We start from the raw sequence: 12,500 nt of genomic DNA, 5'->3' as shown, positions 1-12,500 counted from the left end.
CAAGGTAGTCTCTCTCTCTCTCTCTCTCTCTCTCTCTCTCTCTCTCTCTCTCTCGTGTCAAAATGAAAACAGCTTCCAGCCCCTTTCATGAAGGACTACTTGTGCATATTGCAAGATGTCAGTTTCTAAGTGAATGAGCAAAAGAGCATACAGCACCTGGTATTCCCAGGCGGTCTCCCATCCAAGTACTAACCAGGCCCGACCCTGCTTAGCTTCCGAGATCAGACGAGATCGGGCGTTGCCAGGCTGGTATGGCCGTACGAAATAAGTTGACAACCATAGGCTACTTATCCATATACAGATTTAGCAATTGACAATGCAAGGTAGTCTCTCTCTCTCTCTCTCTCTCTCTCTCTCTCTCTCGTGTCAAAATGAAAACAGCTTCCAGCCCCTTTCATGAAGGACTACTTGTGCATATTGCAAGATGTCAGTTTCTAAGTGAATGAGCAAAAGAGCATACAGCACCTGGTATTCCCAGGCGGTCTCCCATCCAAGTACTAACCAGGCCCGACCCTGCTTAGCTTCCGAGATCAGACGAGATCGGGCGTTGCCAGGCTGGTATGGCCGTACGAAATAAGTTGACAACCATAGGCTACTTATCCATATACAGATTTAGCAATTGACAATGCAAGGTAGTCTCTCTCTCTCTCTCTCTCTCTCTCTCGTGTCAAAATGAAAACAGCTTCCAGCCCCTTTCATGAAGGACTACTTGTGCATATTGCAAGATGTCAGTTTCTAAGTGAATGAGCAAAAGAGCATACAGCACCTGGTATTCCCAGGCGGTCTCCCATCCAAGTACTAACCAGGCCCGACCCTGCTTAGCTTCCGAGATCAGACGAGATCGGGCGTTGCCAGGCTGGTATGGCCGTACGAAATAAGTTGACAACCATAGGCTACTTATCCATATACAGATTTAGCAATTGACAATGCAAGGTAGTCTCTCTCTATCTCTCTCTCTCTCTCTCTCTCTCTCTCTCTCTCTCGTGTCAAAATGAAAACAGCTTCCAGCCCCTTTCATGAAGGACTACTTGTGCATATTGCAAGATGTCAGTTTCTAAGTGAATGAGCAAAAGAGCATACAGCACCTGGTATTCCCAGGCGGTCTCCCATCCAATTACTAACCAGACCCGACCCTGCTTAGCTTCCGAGATCAGACGAGATCGGGCGTTGCCAGGCTGGTATGGCCGTACGAAATAAGTTGACAACCATAGGCTACTTATCCATATACAGATTTAGCAATTGACAATGCAAGGTGGTCTCTCTCTCTCTCTCTCTCGTGTCAAAATGAAAACAGCTTCCAGCCCCTTTCATGAAGGACTACTTGTGCATATTGCAAGATTTCAGTTTCTAAGTGAATGAGCAAAAGAGCATACAGCACCTGGTATTCCCAGGCGGTCTCCCATCCAAGTACTAACCAGGCCCGACCCTGCTTAGCTTCCGAGATCAGACGAGATCGGGCGTTGCCAGGCTGGTATGGCCGTACGAAATAAGTTGACAACCATAGGCTACTTATCCATATACAGATTTAGCAATTGACAATGCAAGGTAGTCTCTCTCTCTCTCTCTCTCTCTCTCTCTCTCGTGTCAAAATGAAAACAGCTTCCAGCCCCTTTCATGAAGGACTACTTGTGCATATTGCAAGATGTCAGTTTATAAGTGAATGAGCAAAAGAGCATACAGCACCTGGTATTCCCAGGCGGTCTCCCATCCAATTACTAACCAGGCCCAACCCTGCTTAGCTTCCGAGATCAGACGAGATCGGGCGTTGCCAGGCTGGTATGGCCGTACAAAATAAGTTGACAACCATAGGCTACTTATCCATATACAGATTTAGCAATTGACAATGCAAGGTGGTCTCTCTCTCTCTCTCGTGTCAAAATGAAAACAGCTTCCAGCCCCTTTCATGAAGGACTACTTGTGCATATTGCAAGATTTCAGTTTCTAAGTGAATGAGCAAAAGAGCATACAGCACCTGGTATTCCCAGGCGGTCTCCCATCCAAGTACTAACCAGGCCCGACCCTGCTTAGCTTCCGAGATCAGACGAGATCGGGCGTTGCCAGGCTGGTATGGCCGTACGAAATAAGTTGACAACCATAGGCTACTTATCCATATACAGATTTAGCAATTGACAATGCAAGGTAGTCTCTCTCTCTCTCTCTCTCTCTCTCTCGTGTCAAAATGAAAACAGCTTCCAGCCCCTTTCATGAAGGACTACTTGTGCATATTGCAAGATTTCAGTTTCTAAGTGAATGAGCAAAAGAGCATACAGCACCTGGTATTCCCAGGCGGTCTCCCATCCAAGTACTAACCAGGCCCGACCCTGCTTAGCTTCCGAGATCAGACGAGATCGGGCGTTGCCAGGCTGGTATGGCCGTACGAAATAAGTTGACAACCATAGGCTACTTATCCATATACAGATTTAGCAATTGACAATGCAAGGTGGTCTCTCTCTCTCTCTCGTGTCAAAATGAAAACAGCTTCCAGCCCCTTTCATGAAGGACTACTTGTGCATATTGCAAGATGTCAGTTTCTAAGTTAATGAGCAAAAGAGCATACAGCACCTGGTATTCCCAGGCGGTCTCCCATCCAAGTACTAACAAGGCCCGACCCTGCTTATCTTCCGAGATCAGACGAGATCGGGTGTTGCCAGGCTGGTATGGCCGTACGAAATAAGTTGACAACCATAGGCTACTTATCCATATACAGATTTAGCAATTGACAATGCAAGGTGGTCTCTCTCTCTCTCTCTCTCTCTCTCTCTCTCTCGTGTCAAAATGAAAACAGCTTCCAGCCCCTTTCATGAAGGACTACTTGTGCATATTGCAAGATTTCAGTTTCTAAGTGAATGAGCAAAAGAGCATACAGCACCTGGTATTCCCAGGCGGTCTCCCATCCAAGTACTAACCAGGCCCGACCCTGCTTAGCTTCCGAGATCAGACGAGATCGGGCGTTGCCAGGCTGGTATGGCCGTACGAAATAAGTTGACAACCATAGGCTACTTATCCATATACAGATTTAGCAATTGACAATGCAAGGTAGTCTCTCTCTCTCTCTCTCTCTCTCTCTCTCTCTCTCGTGTCAAAATGAAAACAGCTTCCAGCCCCTTTCATGAAGGACTACTTGTGCATATTGCAAGATGTCAGTTTCTAAGTGAATGAGCAAAAGAGCATACAGCACCTGGTATTCCCAGGCGGTCTCCCATCCAATTACTAACCAGGCCCAACCCTGCTTAGCTTCCGAGATCAGACGAGATCGGGCGTTGCCAGGCTGGTATGGCCGTACAAAATAAGTTGACAACCATAGGCTACTTATCCATATACAGATTTAGCAATTGACAATGCAAGGTAGTCTCTCTCTCTCTCTCGTGTCAAAATGAAAACAGCTTCCAGCCCCTTTCATGAAGGACTACTTGTGCATATTGCAAGATGTCAGTTTCTAAGTGAATGAGCAAAAGAGCATACAGCACCTGGTATTCCCAGGCGGTCTCCCATCCAAGTACTAACCAGGCCCGACCCTGCTTAGCTTCCGAGATCAGACGAGATCGGGCGTTGCCAGGCTGGTATGGCCGTACGAAATAAGTTGACAACCATAGGCTACTTATCCATATACAGATTTAGCAATTGACAATGCAAGGTAGTCTCTCTCTCTCTCTCTCTCTCTCTCTCTCTCTCTCTCGTGTCAAAATGAAAACAGCTTCCAGCCCCTTTCATGAAGGACTACTTGTGCATATTGCAAGATGTCAGTTTCTAAGTGAATGAGCAAAAGAGCATACAGCACCTGGTATTCCCAGGCGGTCTCCCATCCAAGTACTAACCAGGCCCGACCCTGCTTAGCTTCCGAGATCAGACGAGATCGGGCGTTGCCAGGCTGGTATGGCCGTACGAAATAAGTTGACAACCATAGGCTACTTATCCATATACAGATTTAGCAATTGACAATGCAAGGTAGTCTCTCTCTCTCTCTCTCTCTCTCTCTCGTGTCAAAATGAAAACAGCTTCCAGCCCCTTTCATGAAGGACTACTTGTGCATATTGCAAGATGTCAGTTTCTAAGTGAATGAGCAAAAGAGCATACAGCACCTGGTATTCCCAGGCGGTCTCCCATCCAAGTACTAACCAGGCCCGACCCTGCTTAGCTTCCGAGATCAGACGAGATCGGGCGTTGCCAGGCTGGTATGGCCGTACGAAATAAGTTGACAACCATAGGCTACTTATCCATATACAGATTTAGCAATTGACAATGCAAGGTAGTCTCTCTCTATCTCTCTCTCTCTCTCTCTCTCTCTCTCTCTCTCGTGTCAAAATGAAAACAGCTTCCAGCCCCTTTCATGAAGGACTACTTGTGCATATTGCAAGATGTCAGTTTCTAAGTGAATGAGCAAAAGAGCATACAGCACCTGGTATTCCCAGGCGGTCTCCCATCCAATTACTAACCAGACCCGACCCTGCTTAGCTTCCGAGATCAGACGAGATCGGGCGTTGCCAGGCTGGTATGGCCGTACGAAATAAGTTGACAACCATAGGCTACTTATCCATATACAGATTTAGCAATTGACAATGCAAGGTGGTCTCTCTCTCTCTCTCTCTCGTGTCAAAATGAAAACAGCTTCCAGCCCCTTTCATGAAGGACTACTTGTGCATATTGCAAGATTTCAGTTTCTAAGTGAATGAGCAAAAGAGCATACAGCACCTGGTATTCCCAGGCGGTCTCCCATCCAAGTACTAACCAGGCCCGACCCTGCTTAGCTTCCGAGATCAGACGAGATCGGGCGTTGCCAGGCTGGTATGGCCGTACGAAATAAGTTGACAACCATAGGCTACTTATCCATATACAGATTTAGCAATTGACAATGCAAGGTAGTCTCTCTCTCTCTCTCTCTCTCTCTCTCTCTCTCGTGTCAAAATGAAAACAGCTTCCAGCCCCTTTCATGAAGGACTACTTGTGCATATTGCAAGATGTCAGTTTATAAGTGAATGAGCAAAAGAGCATACAGCACCTGGTATTCCCAGGCGGTCTCCCATCCAATTACTAACCAGGCCCAACCCTGCTTAGCTTCCGAGATCAGACGAGATCGGGCGTTGCCAGGCTGGTATGGCCGTACAAAATAAGTTGACAACCATAGGCTACTTATCCATATACAGATTTAGCAATTGACAATGCAAGGTGGTCTCTCTCTCTCTCTCGTGTCAAAATGAAAACAGCTTCCAGCCCCTTTCATGAAGGACTACTTGTGCATATTGCAAGATTTCAGTTTCTAAGTGAATGAGCAAAAGAGCATACAGCACCTGGTATTCCCAGGCGGTCTCCCATCCAAGTACTAACCAGGCCCGACCCTGCTTAGCTTCCGAGATCAGACGAGATCGGGCGTTGCCAGGCTGGTATGGCCGTACGAAATAAGTTGACAACCATAGGCTACTTATCCATATACAGATTTAGCAATTGACAATGCAAGGTAGTCTCTCTCTCTCTCTCTCTCTCTCTCTCGTGTCAAAATGAAAACAGCTTCCAGCCCCTTTCATGAAGGACTACTTGTGCATATTGCAAGATTTCAGTTTCTAAGTGAATGAGCAAAAGAGCATACAGCACCTGGTATTCCCAGGCGGTCTCCCATCCAAGTACTAACCAGGCCCGACCCTGCTTAGCTTCCGAGATCAGACGAGATCGGGCGTTGCCAGGCTGGTATGGCCGTACGAAATAAGTTGACAACCATAGGCTACTTATCCATATACAGATTTAGCAATTGACAATGCAAGGTGGTCTCTCTCTCTCTCTCGTGTCAAAATGAAAACAGCTTCCAGCCCCTTTCATGAAGGACTACTTGTGCATATTGCAAGATGTCAGTTTCTAAGTTAATGAGCAAAAGAGCATACAGCACCTGGTATTCCCAGGCGGTCTCCCATCCAAGTACTAACAAGGCCCGACCCTGCTTATCTTCCGAGATCAGACGAGATCGGGTGTTGCCAGGCTGGTATGGCCGTACGAAATAAGTTGACAACCATAGGCTACTTATCCATATACAGATTTAGCAATTGACAATGCAAGGTGGTCTCTCTCTCTCTCTCTCTCTCTCTCTCTCTCTCGTGTCAAAATGAAAACAGCTTCCAGCCCCTTTCATGAAGGACTACTTGTGCATATTGCAAGATTTCAGTTTCTAAGTGAATGAGCAAAAGAGCATACAGCACCTGGTATTCCCAGGCGGTCTCCCATCCAAGTACTAACCAGGCCCGACCCTGCTTAGCTTCCAAGATCAGACGAGATCGGGCGTTGCCAGGCTGGTATGGCCGTACGAAATAAGTTGACAACCATAGGCTACTTATCCATATACAGATTTAGCAATTGACAATGCAAGGTAGTCTCTCTCTCTCTCTCTCTCTCTCTCTCTCTCTCTCGTGTCAAAATGAAAACAGCTTCCAGCCCCTTTCATGAAGGACTACTTGTGCATATTGCAAGATGTCAGTTTCTAAGTGAATGAGCAAAAGAGCATACAGCACCTGGTATTCCCAGGCGGTCTCCCATCCAATTACTAACCAGGCCCAACCCTGCTTAGCTTCCGAGATCAGACGAGATCGGGCGTTGCCAGGCTGGTATGGCCGTACAAAATAAGTTGACAACCATAGGCTACTTATCCATATACAGATTTAGCAATTGACAATGCAAGGTAGTCTCTCTCTCTCTCTCGTGTCAAAATGAAAACAGCTTCCAGCCCCTTTCATGAAGGACTACTTGTGCATATTGCAAGATGTCAGTTTCTAAGTGAATGAGCAAAAGAGCATACAGCACCTGGTATTCCCAGGCGGTCTCCCATCCAAGTACTAACCAGGCCCGACCCTGCTTAGCTTCCGAGATCAGACGAGATCGGGCGTTGCCAGGCTGGTATGGCCGTACGAAATAAGTTGACAACCATAGGCTACTTATCCATATACAGATTTAGCAATTGACAATGCAAGGTGGTCTCTCTCTCTCTCTCTCTCTCTCTCGTGTCAAAATGAAAACAGCTTCCAGCCCCTTTCATGAAGGACTACTTGTGCATATTGCAAGATTTCAGTTTCTAAGTGAATGAGCAAAAGAGCATACAGCACCTGGTATTCCCAGGCGGTCTCCCATCCAAGTACTAACCAGGCCCGACCCTGCTTAGCTTCCGAGATCAGACGAGATCGGGCGTTGCCAGGCTGGTATGGCCGTACGAAATAAGTTGACAACCATAGGCTACTTATCCATATACAGATTTAGCAATTGACAATGCAAGGTGGTCTCTCTCTCTCTCTCGTGTCAAAATGAAAACAGCTTCCAGCCCCTTTCATGAAGGACTACTTGTGCATATTGCAATATGTCAGTTTCTAAGTTAATGAGCAAAAGAGCATACAGCACCTGGTATTCCCAGGCGGTCTCCCATCCAAGTACTAACAAGGCCCGACCCTGCTTATCTTCCGAGATCAGACGAGATCGGGTGTTGCCAGGCTGGTATGGCCGTACGAAATAAGTTGACAACCATAGGCTACTTATCCATATACAGATTTAGCAATTGACAATGCAAGGTGGTCTCTCTCTCTCTCTCGTGTCAAAATGAAAACAGCTTCCAGCACCTTTCATGAAGGACTACTTGTGCATATTGCAAGATTTCAGTTTCTAAGTGAATGAGCAAAAGAGCATACAGCACCTGGTATTCCCAGGCGGTCTCCCATCCAAGTACTAACCAGGCCCGACCCTGCTTAGCTTCCGAGATCAGACGAGATCGGGCGTTGCCAGGCTGGTATGGCCGTACGAAATAAGTTGACAACCATAGGCTACTTATCCATATACAGATTTAGCAATTGACAATGCAAGGTGGTCTCTCTCTCTCTCTCTCTCTCTCTCTCTCTCGTGTCAAAATGAAAACAGCTTCCAGCCCCTTTCATGAAGGACTACTTGTGCATATTGCAAGATTTCAGTTTCTAAGTGAATGAGCAAAAGAGCATACAGCACCTGGTATTCCCAGGCGGTCTCCCATCCAAGTACTAACCAGGCCCGACCCTGCTTAGCTTCCGAGATCAGACGAGATCGGGCGTTGCCAGGCTGGTATGGCCGTACGAAATAAGTTGACAACCATAGGCTACTTATCCATATACAGATTTAGCAATTGACAATGCAAGGTGGTCTCTCTCTCTCTCTCGTGTCAAAATGAAAACAGCTTCCAGCCCCTTTCATGAAGGACTACTTGTGCATATTGCAAGATGTCAGTTTCTAAGTTAATGAGCAAAAGAGCATACAGCACCTGGTATTCCCAGGCGGTCTCCCATCCAAGTACTAACCAGGCCCGACCCTGCTTAGCTTCCGAGATCAGACGGGATCGGGCGTTGCCAGGCTGGTATGGCCGTACGAAATAAGTTGACAACCATAGGCTACTTATCCATATACAGATTTAGCAATTGACAATGCAAGGTGGTCTCTCTCTCTCTCTCTCTCTCTCTCTCTCTCGTGTCAAAATGAAAACAGCTTCCAGCCCCTTTCATGAAGGACTACTTGTGCATATTGCAAGATTTCAGTTTCTAAGTGAATGAGCAAAAGAGCATACAGCACCTGGTATTCCCAGGCGGTCTCCCATCCAAGTACTAACCAGGCCCGACCCTGCTTAGCTTCCGAGATCAGACGAGATCGGGCGTTGCCAGGCTGGTATGGCCGTACGAAATAAGTTGACAACCATAGGCTACTTATCCATATACAGATTTAGCAATTGACAATGCAAGGTGGTCTCTCTCTCTCTCTCTCTCTCTCTCTCTCTCGTGTCAAAATGAAAACAGCTTCCAGCCCCTTTCATGAAGGACTACTTGTGCATATTGCAAGATTTCAGTTTCTAAGTTAATGAGCAAAAGAGCATACAGCACCTGGTATTCCCAGGCGGTCTCCCATCCAAGTACTAACAAGGCCCGACCCTGCTTATCTTCCGAGATCAGACGAGATCGGGTGTTGCCAGGCTGGTATGGCCGTACGAAATAAGTTGACAACCATAGGCTACTTATCCATATACAGATTTAGCAATTGACAATGCAAGGTGGTCTCTCTCTCTCTCTCGTGTCAAAATGAAAACAGCTTCCAGCACCTTTCATGAAGGACTACTTGTGCATATTGCAAGATTTCAGTTTCTAAGTGAATGAGCAAAAGAGCATACAGCACCTGGTATTCCCAGGCGGTCTCCCATCCAAGTACTAACCAGGCCCGACCCTGCTTAGCTTCCGAGATCAGACGAGATCGGGCGTTGCCAGGCTGGTATGGCCGTACGAAATAAGTTGACAACCATAGGCTACTTATCCATATACAGATTTAGCAATTGACAATGCAAGGTGGTCTCTCTCTCTCTCTCTCTCTCTCTCTCTCTCTCTCTCTCGTGTCAAAATGAAAACAGCTTCCAGCCCCTTTCATGAAGGACTACTTGTGCATATTGCAAGATTTCAGTTTCTAAGTGAATGAGCAAAAGAGCATACAGCACCTGGTATTCCCAGGCGGTCTCCCATCCAAGTACTAACCAGGCCCGACCCTGCTTAGCTTCCGAGATCAGACGAGATCGGGCGTTGCCAGGCTGGTATGGCCGTACGAAATAAGTTGACAACCATAGGCTACTTATCCATATACAGATTTAGCAATTGACAATGCAAGGTGGTCTCTCTCTCTCTCTCTCGTGTCAAAATGAAAACAGCTTCCAGCCCCTTTCATGAAGGACTACTTGTGCATATTGCAAGATGTCAGTTTCTAAGTGAATGAGCAAAAGAGCATACAGCACCTGGTATTCCCAGGCGGTCTCCCATCCAAGTACTAACCAGGCCCGACCCTGCTTAGCTTCCGAGATCAGACGGGATCGGGCGTTGCCAGGCTGGTATGGCCGTACGAAATAAGTTGACAACCATAGGCTACTTATCCATATACAGATTTAGCAATTGACAATGCAAGGTAGTCTCTCTCTCTCTCGTGTCAAAATGAAAACAGCTTCCAGCCCCTTTCATGAAGGACTACTTGTGCATATTGCAAGATTTCAGTTTCTAAGTGAATGAGCAAAAGAGCATACAGCACCTGGTATTCCCAGGCGGTCTCCCATCCAAGTACTAACCAGGCCCGACCCTGCTTAGCTTCCGAGATCAGACGAGATCGGGCGTTGCCAGGCTGGTATGGCCGTACGAAATAAGTTGACAACCATAGGCTACTTATCCATATACAGATTTAGCAATTGACAATGCAAGGTGGTCTCTCTCTCTCTCTCTCGTGTCAAAATGAAAACAGCTTCCAGCCCCTTTCATGAAGGACTACTTGTGCATATTGCAAGATTTCAGTTTCTAAGTGAATGAGCAAAAGAGCATACAGCACCTGGTATTCCCAGGCGGTCTCCCATCCAAGTACTAACCAGGCCCGACCCTGCTTAGCTTCCGAGATCAGACGAGATCGGGCGTTGCCAGGCTGGTATGGCCGTACGAAATAAGTTGACAACCATAGGCTACTTATCCATATACAGATTTAGCAATTGACAATGCAAGGTAGTCTCTCTCTCTCTCTCTCTCTCTCTCTCTCTCTCTCTCTCTCTCTCGTGTCAAAATGAAAACAGCTTCCAGCCCCTTTCATGAAGGACTACTTGTGCATATTGCAAGATTTCAGTTTCTAAGTGAATGAGCAAAAGAGCATACAGCACCTGGTATTCCCAGGCGGTCTCCCATCCAAGTACTAACCAGGCCCGACCCTGCTTAGCTTCCGAGATCAGACGAGATCGGGCGTTGCCAGGCTGGTATGGCCGTACGAAATAAGTTGACAACCATAGGCTACTTATCCATATACAGATTTAGCAATTGACAATGCAAGGTGGTCTCTCTCTCTCTCTCTCTCTCTCTCGTGTCAAAATGAAAACAGCTTCCAGCCCCTTTCATGAAGGACTACTTGTGCATATTGCAAGATTTCAGTTTCTAAGTGAATGAGCAAAAGAGCATACAGCACCTGGTATTCCCAGGCGGTCTCCCATCCAAGTACTAACCAGGCCCGACCCTGCTTAGCTTCCGAGATCAGACGAGATCGGGCGTTGCCAGGCTGGTATGGCCGTACGAAATAAGTTGACAACCATAGGCTACTTATCCATATACAGATTTAGCAATTGACAATGCAAGGTGGTCTCTCTCTCTCTCTCTCTCGTGTCAAAATGAAAACAGCTTCCAGCCCCTTTCATGAAGGACTACTTGTGCATATTGCAAGATGTCAGTTTCTAAGTTAATGAGCAAAAGAGCATACAGCACCTGGTATTCCCAGGCGGTCTCCCATCCAAGTACTAACAAGGCCCGACCCTGTTTATCTTCCGAGATCAGACGAGATCGGGTGTTGCCAGGCTGGTATGGCCGTACGAAATAAGTTGACAACCATAGGCTACTTATCCATATACAGATTTAGCAATTGACAATGCAAGGTGGTCTCTCTCTCTCTCTCTCGTGTCAAAATGAAAACAGCTTCCAGCCCCTTTCATGAAGGACTACTTGTGCATATTGCAAGATTTCAGTTTCTAAATTAATGAGCAAAAGAGCATACAGCACCTGGTATTCTCAGGCGGTCTCCCATCCAAGTACTAACCAGGCCCAACCCTGCTTAGCTTCCGAGATCAGACGAGATCAGGCGTTGCCAGGCTGGTATGGCCGTACGAAATAAGTTGACAACCATAGGCTACTTATCCATATACAGATTTAGCAATTGACAATGCAAGGTGGTCTCTCTCTCTCTCTCGTGTCAAAATGAAAACAGCTTCCAGCCCCTTTCATGAAGGACTACTTGTGCATATTGCAAGATGTCAGTTTCTAAGTTAATGAGCAAAAGAGCATACAGCACCTGGTATTCCCAGGCGGTCTCCCATCCAAGTACTAACAAGGCCCGACCCTGCTTATCTTCCGAGATCAGACGAGATCGGGTGTTGCCAGGCTGGTATGGCCGTACGAAATAAGTTGACAACCATAGGCTACTTATCCATATACAGATTTAGCAATTGACAATGCAAGGTGGTCTCTCTCTCTCTCTCGTGTCAAAATGAAAACAGCTTCCAGCCCCTTTCATGAAGGACTACTTGTGCATATTGCAAGATTTCAGTTTCTAAGTGAATGAGCAAAAGAGCATACAGCACCTGGTATTCCCAGGCGGTCTCCCATCCAAGTACTAACCAGGCCCGACCCTGCTTAGCTTCCGAGATCAGACGAGATCGGGCGTTGCCAGGCTGGTATGGCCGTACGAAATAAGTTGACAACCATAGGCTACTTATCCATATACAGATTTAGCAATTGACAATGCAAGGTGGTCTCTCTCTCTCTCTCTCTCTCTCTCGTGTCAAAATGAAAACAGCTTCCAGCCCCTTTCATGAAGGACTACTTGTGCATATTGCAAGATTTCAGTTTCTAAGTGAATGAGCAAAAGAGCATACAGCACCTGGTATTCCCAGGCGGTCTCCCATCCAAGTACTAACCAGGCCCGACCCTGCTTAGCTTCCGAGATCAGACGAGATCGGGCGTTGCCAG

The 12,500-nt window shown here is 46.8% G+C and overlaps 36 non-coding genes and 6 pseudogenes across 36 annotated transcripts in view; all 42 read right to left on the bottom strand.

The window, feature by feature from the left end:
• Positions 1–144: 144 nt before the first annotated feature.
• Positions 145–263, bottom strand: LOC146218438 (5S ribosomal RNA). Its single transcript, XR_014751602.1, has one exon. It is a non-coding gene; the product is annotated as a 5S ribosomal RNA (ribosomal RNA).
• Positions 264–453: 190 nt separating this feature from the next.
• On the bottom strand, positions 454–572 carry LOC146218437 (5S ribosomal RNA). The gene has a single exon (XR_014751601.1). It is a non-coding gene; the product is annotated as a 5S ribosomal RNA (ribosomal RNA).
• A 182-nt stretch (positions 573–754) lies between these two features.
• Positions 755–873, bottom strand: LOC146218436 (5S ribosomal RNA). The gene has a single exon (XR_014751600.1). It is a non-coding gene; the product is annotated as a 5S ribosomal RNA (ribosomal RNA).
• A 200-nt stretch (positions 874–1,073) lies between these two features.
• LOC146218435 (5S ribosomal RNA) lies at positions 1,074–1,192 on the bottom strand (annotated as a pseudogene).
• Positions 1,193–1,366: 174 nt separating this feature from the next.
• On the bottom strand, positions 1,367–1,485 carry LOC146218434 (5S ribosomal RNA). The gene has a single exon (XR_014751599.1). It is a non-coding gene; the product is annotated as a 5S ribosomal RNA (ribosomal RNA).
• Positions 1,486–1,671: 186 nt separating this feature from the next.
• LOC146218433 (5S ribosomal RNA) lies at positions 1,672–1,790 on the bottom strand (annotated as a pseudogene).
• Positions 1,791–1,960: 170 nt separating this feature from the next.
• LOC146218432 (5S ribosomal RNA) lies at positions 1,961–2,079 on the bottom strand. Its single transcript, XR_014751598.1, has one exon. It is a non-coding gene; the product is annotated as a 5S ribosomal RNA (ribosomal RNA).
• Positions 2,080–2,261: 182 nt separating this feature from the next.
• Positions 2,262–2,380, bottom strand: LOC146218431 (5S ribosomal RNA). Its single transcript, XR_014751596.1, has one exon. It is a non-coding gene; the product is annotated as a 5S ribosomal RNA (ribosomal RNA).
• A 170-nt stretch (positions 2,381–2,550) lies between these two features.
• Positions 2,551–2,669, bottom strand: LOC146218430 (5S ribosomal RNA). Its single transcript, XR_014752613.1, has one exon. It is a non-coding gene; the product is annotated as a 5S ribosomal RNA (ribosomal RNA).
• A 188-nt stretch (positions 2,670–2,857) lies between these two features.
• On the bottom strand, positions 2,858–2,976 carry LOC146218429 (5S ribosomal RNA). The gene has a single exon (XR_014751595.1). It is a non-coding gene; the product is annotated as a 5S ribosomal RNA (ribosomal RNA).
• A 190-nt stretch (positions 2,977–3,166) lies between these two features.
• On the bottom strand, positions 3,167–3,285 carry LOC146218428 (5S ribosomal RNA; annotated as a pseudogene).
• Positions 3,286–3,455: 170 nt separating this feature from the next.
• Positions 3,456–3,574, bottom strand: LOC146218427 (5S ribosomal RNA). The gene has a single exon (XR_014751594.1). It is a non-coding gene; the product is annotated as a 5S ribosomal RNA (ribosomal RNA).
• Positions 3,575–3,766: 192 nt separating this feature from the next.
• LOC146218426 (5S ribosomal RNA) lies at positions 3,767–3,885 on the bottom strand. The gene has a single exon (XR_014751593.1). It is a non-coding gene; the product is annotated as a 5S ribosomal RNA (ribosomal RNA).
• Positions 3,886–4,067: 182 nt separating this feature from the next.
• On the bottom strand, positions 4,068–4,186 carry LOC146218425 (5S ribosomal RNA). Its single transcript, XR_014751592.1, has one exon. It is a non-coding gene; the product is annotated as a 5S ribosomal RNA (ribosomal RNA).
• Positions 4,187–4,384: 198 nt separating this feature from the next.
• LOC146218424 (5S ribosomal RNA) lies at positions 4,385–4,503 on the bottom strand (annotated as a pseudogene).
• Positions 4,504–4,677: 174 nt separating this feature from the next.
• LOC146218423 (5S ribosomal RNA) lies at positions 4,678–4,796 on the bottom strand. Its single transcript, XR_014751590.1, has one exon. It is a non-coding gene; the product is annotated as a 5S ribosomal RNA (ribosomal RNA).
• Positions 4,797–4,984: 188 nt separating this feature from the next.
• On the bottom strand, positions 4,985–5,103 carry LOC146218422 (5S ribosomal RNA; annotated as a pseudogene).
• Positions 5,104–5,273: 170 nt separating this feature from the next.
• LOC146218421 (5S ribosomal RNA) lies at positions 5,274–5,392 on the bottom strand. Its single transcript, XR_014751589.1, has one exon. It is a non-coding gene; the product is annotated as a 5S ribosomal RNA (ribosomal RNA).
• A 182-nt stretch (positions 5,393–5,574) lies between these two features.
• Positions 5,575–5,693, bottom strand: LOC146218420 (5S ribosomal RNA). The gene has a single exon (XR_014751588.1). It is a non-coding gene; the product is annotated as a 5S ribosomal RNA (ribosomal RNA).
• Positions 5,694–5,863: 170 nt separating this feature from the next.
• Positions 5,864–5,982, bottom strand: LOC146218419 (5S ribosomal RNA). The gene has a single exon (XR_014752612.1). It is a non-coding gene; the product is annotated as a 5S ribosomal RNA (ribosomal RNA).
• A 188-nt stretch (positions 5,983–6,170) lies between these two features.
• On the bottom strand, positions 6,171–6,289 carry LOC146218418 (5S ribosomal RNA). The gene has a single exon (XR_014752551.1). It is a non-coding gene; the product is annotated as a 5S ribosomal RNA (ribosomal RNA).
• Positions 6,290–6,479: 190 nt separating this feature from the next.
• Positions 6,480–6,598, bottom strand: LOC146218417 (5S ribosomal RNA; annotated as a pseudogene).
• Positions 6,599–6,768: 170 nt separating this feature from the next.
• Positions 6,769–6,887, bottom strand: LOC146218416 (5S ribosomal RNA). Its single transcript, XR_014751587.1, has one exon. It is a non-coding gene; the product is annotated as a 5S ribosomal RNA (ribosomal RNA).
• A 180-nt stretch (positions 6,888–7,067) lies between these two features.
• LOC146218415 (5S ribosomal RNA) lies at positions 7,068–7,186 on the bottom strand. Its single transcript, XR_014751586.1, has one exon. It is a non-coding gene; the product is annotated as a 5S ribosomal RNA (ribosomal RNA).
• A 170-nt stretch (positions 7,187–7,356) lies between these two features.
• On the bottom strand, positions 7,357–7,475 carry LOC146218414 (5S ribosomal RNA). The gene has a single exon (XR_014752611.1). It is a non-coding gene; the product is annotated as a 5S ribosomal RNA (ribosomal RNA).
• A 170-nt stretch (positions 7,476–7,645) lies between these two features.
• On the bottom strand, positions 7,646–7,764 carry LOC146218413 (5S ribosomal RNA). The gene has a single exon (XR_014751584.1). It is a non-coding gene; the product is annotated as a 5S ribosomal RNA (ribosomal RNA).
• A 186-nt stretch (positions 7,765–7,950) lies between these two features.
• LOC146218412 (5S ribosomal RNA) lies at positions 7,951–8,069 on the bottom strand. The gene has a single exon (XR_014751583.1). It is a non-coding gene; the product is annotated as a 5S ribosomal RNA (ribosomal RNA).
• A 170-nt stretch (positions 8,070–8,239) lies between these two features.
• Positions 8,240–8,358, bottom strand: LOC146218411 (5S ribosomal RNA). The gene has a single exon (XR_014753094.1). It is a non-coding gene; the product is annotated as a 5S ribosomal RNA (ribosomal RNA).
• A 186-nt stretch (positions 8,359–8,544) lies between these two features.
• Positions 8,545–8,663, bottom strand: LOC146218410 (5S ribosomal RNA). The gene has a single exon (XR_014751582.1). It is a non-coding gene; the product is annotated as a 5S ribosomal RNA (ribosomal RNA).
• Positions 8,664–8,849: 186 nt separating this feature from the next.
• LOC146218409 (5S ribosomal RNA) lies at positions 8,850–8,968 on the bottom strand. The gene has a single exon (XR_014752610.1). It is a non-coding gene; the product is annotated as a 5S ribosomal RNA (ribosomal RNA).
• A 170-nt stretch (positions 8,969–9,138) lies between these two features.
• Positions 9,139–9,257, bottom strand: LOC146218408 (5S ribosomal RNA). The gene has a single exon (XR_014751581.1). It is a non-coding gene; the product is annotated as a 5S ribosomal RNA (ribosomal RNA).
• A 194-nt stretch (positions 9,258–9,451) lies between these two features.
• Positions 9,452–9,570, bottom strand: LOC146218407 (5S ribosomal RNA). The gene has a single exon (XR_014751580.1). It is a non-coding gene; the product is annotated as a 5S ribosomal RNA (ribosomal RNA).
• Positions 9,571–9,742: 172 nt separating this feature from the next.
• Positions 9,743–9,861, bottom strand: LOC146218406 (5S ribosomal RNA). Its single transcript, XR_014753083.1, has one exon. It is a non-coding gene; the product is annotated as a 5S ribosomal RNA (ribosomal RNA).
• A 168-nt stretch (positions 9,862–10,029) lies between these two features.
• On the bottom strand, positions 10,030–10,148 carry LOC146218405 (5S ribosomal RNA). Its single transcript, XR_014751579.1, has one exon. It is a non-coding gene; the product is annotated as a 5S ribosomal RNA (ribosomal RNA).
• Positions 10,149–10,320: 172 nt separating this feature from the next.
• On the bottom strand, positions 10,321–10,439 carry LOC146218404 (5S ribosomal RNA). The gene has a single exon (XR_014751578.1). It is a non-coding gene; the product is annotated as a 5S ribosomal RNA (ribosomal RNA).
• A 200-nt stretch (positions 10,440–10,639) lies between these two features.
• LOC146218403 (5S ribosomal RNA) lies at positions 10,640–10,758 on the bottom strand. Its single transcript, XR_014751577.1, has one exon. It is a non-coding gene; the product is annotated as a 5S ribosomal RNA (ribosomal RNA).
• Positions 10,759–10,938: 180 nt separating this feature from the next.
• Positions 10,939–11,057, bottom strand: LOC146218402 (5S ribosomal RNA). The gene has a single exon (XR_014751576.1). It is a non-coding gene; the product is annotated as a 5S ribosomal RNA (ribosomal RNA).
• A 174-nt stretch (positions 11,058–11,231) lies between these two features.
• LOC146218401 (5S ribosomal RNA) lies at positions 11,232–11,350 on the bottom strand. The gene has a single exon (XR_014752865.1). It is a non-coding gene; the product is annotated as a 5S ribosomal RNA (ribosomal RNA).
• Positions 11,351–11,522: 172 nt separating this feature from the next.
• Positions 11,523–11,641, bottom strand: LOC146218400 (5S ribosomal RNA). Its single transcript, XR_014752392.1, has one exon. It is a non-coding gene; the product is annotated as a 5S ribosomal RNA (ribosomal RNA).
• A 170-nt stretch (positions 11,642–11,811) lies between these two features.
• LOC146218399 (5S ribosomal RNA) lies at positions 11,812–11,930 on the bottom strand. The gene has a single exon (XR_014752609.1). It is a non-coding gene; the product is annotated as a 5S ribosomal RNA (ribosomal RNA).
• A 170-nt stretch (positions 11,931–12,100) lies between these two features.
• On the bottom strand, positions 12,101–12,219 carry LOC146218398 (5S ribosomal RNA). Its single transcript, XR_014751575.1, has one exon. It is a non-coding gene; the product is annotated as a 5S ribosomal RNA (ribosomal RNA).
• A 180-nt stretch (positions 12,220–12,399) lies between these two features.
• Positions 12,400–12,500, bottom strand: part of LOC146218397 (5S ribosomal RNA) — a 119-nt gene continuing 18 nt past the window's right edge. Inside the window, exon 1 of the ribosomal RNA XR_014751573.1 lies at positions 12,400–12,500. This exon is cut by the window's right edge and continues 18 nt beyond it. This is a non-coding gene — a ribosomal RNA (5S ribosomal RNA).

Source organism: Hypomesus nipponensis, chromosome 28, assembly GCF_054491055.1.
Source record: "Hypomesus nipponensis isolate SF chromosome 28, ASM5449105v1, whole genome shotgun sequence".
Taxonomy (NCBI): Eukaryota; Metazoa; Chordata; class Actinopteri; order Osmeriformes; family Osmeridae; genus Hypomesus; species Hypomesus nipponensis.
The sequence above is the reverse complement of the archived record's forward strand: the minus strand, read 5'-3'. Positions and strand labels throughout refer to the sequence as shown.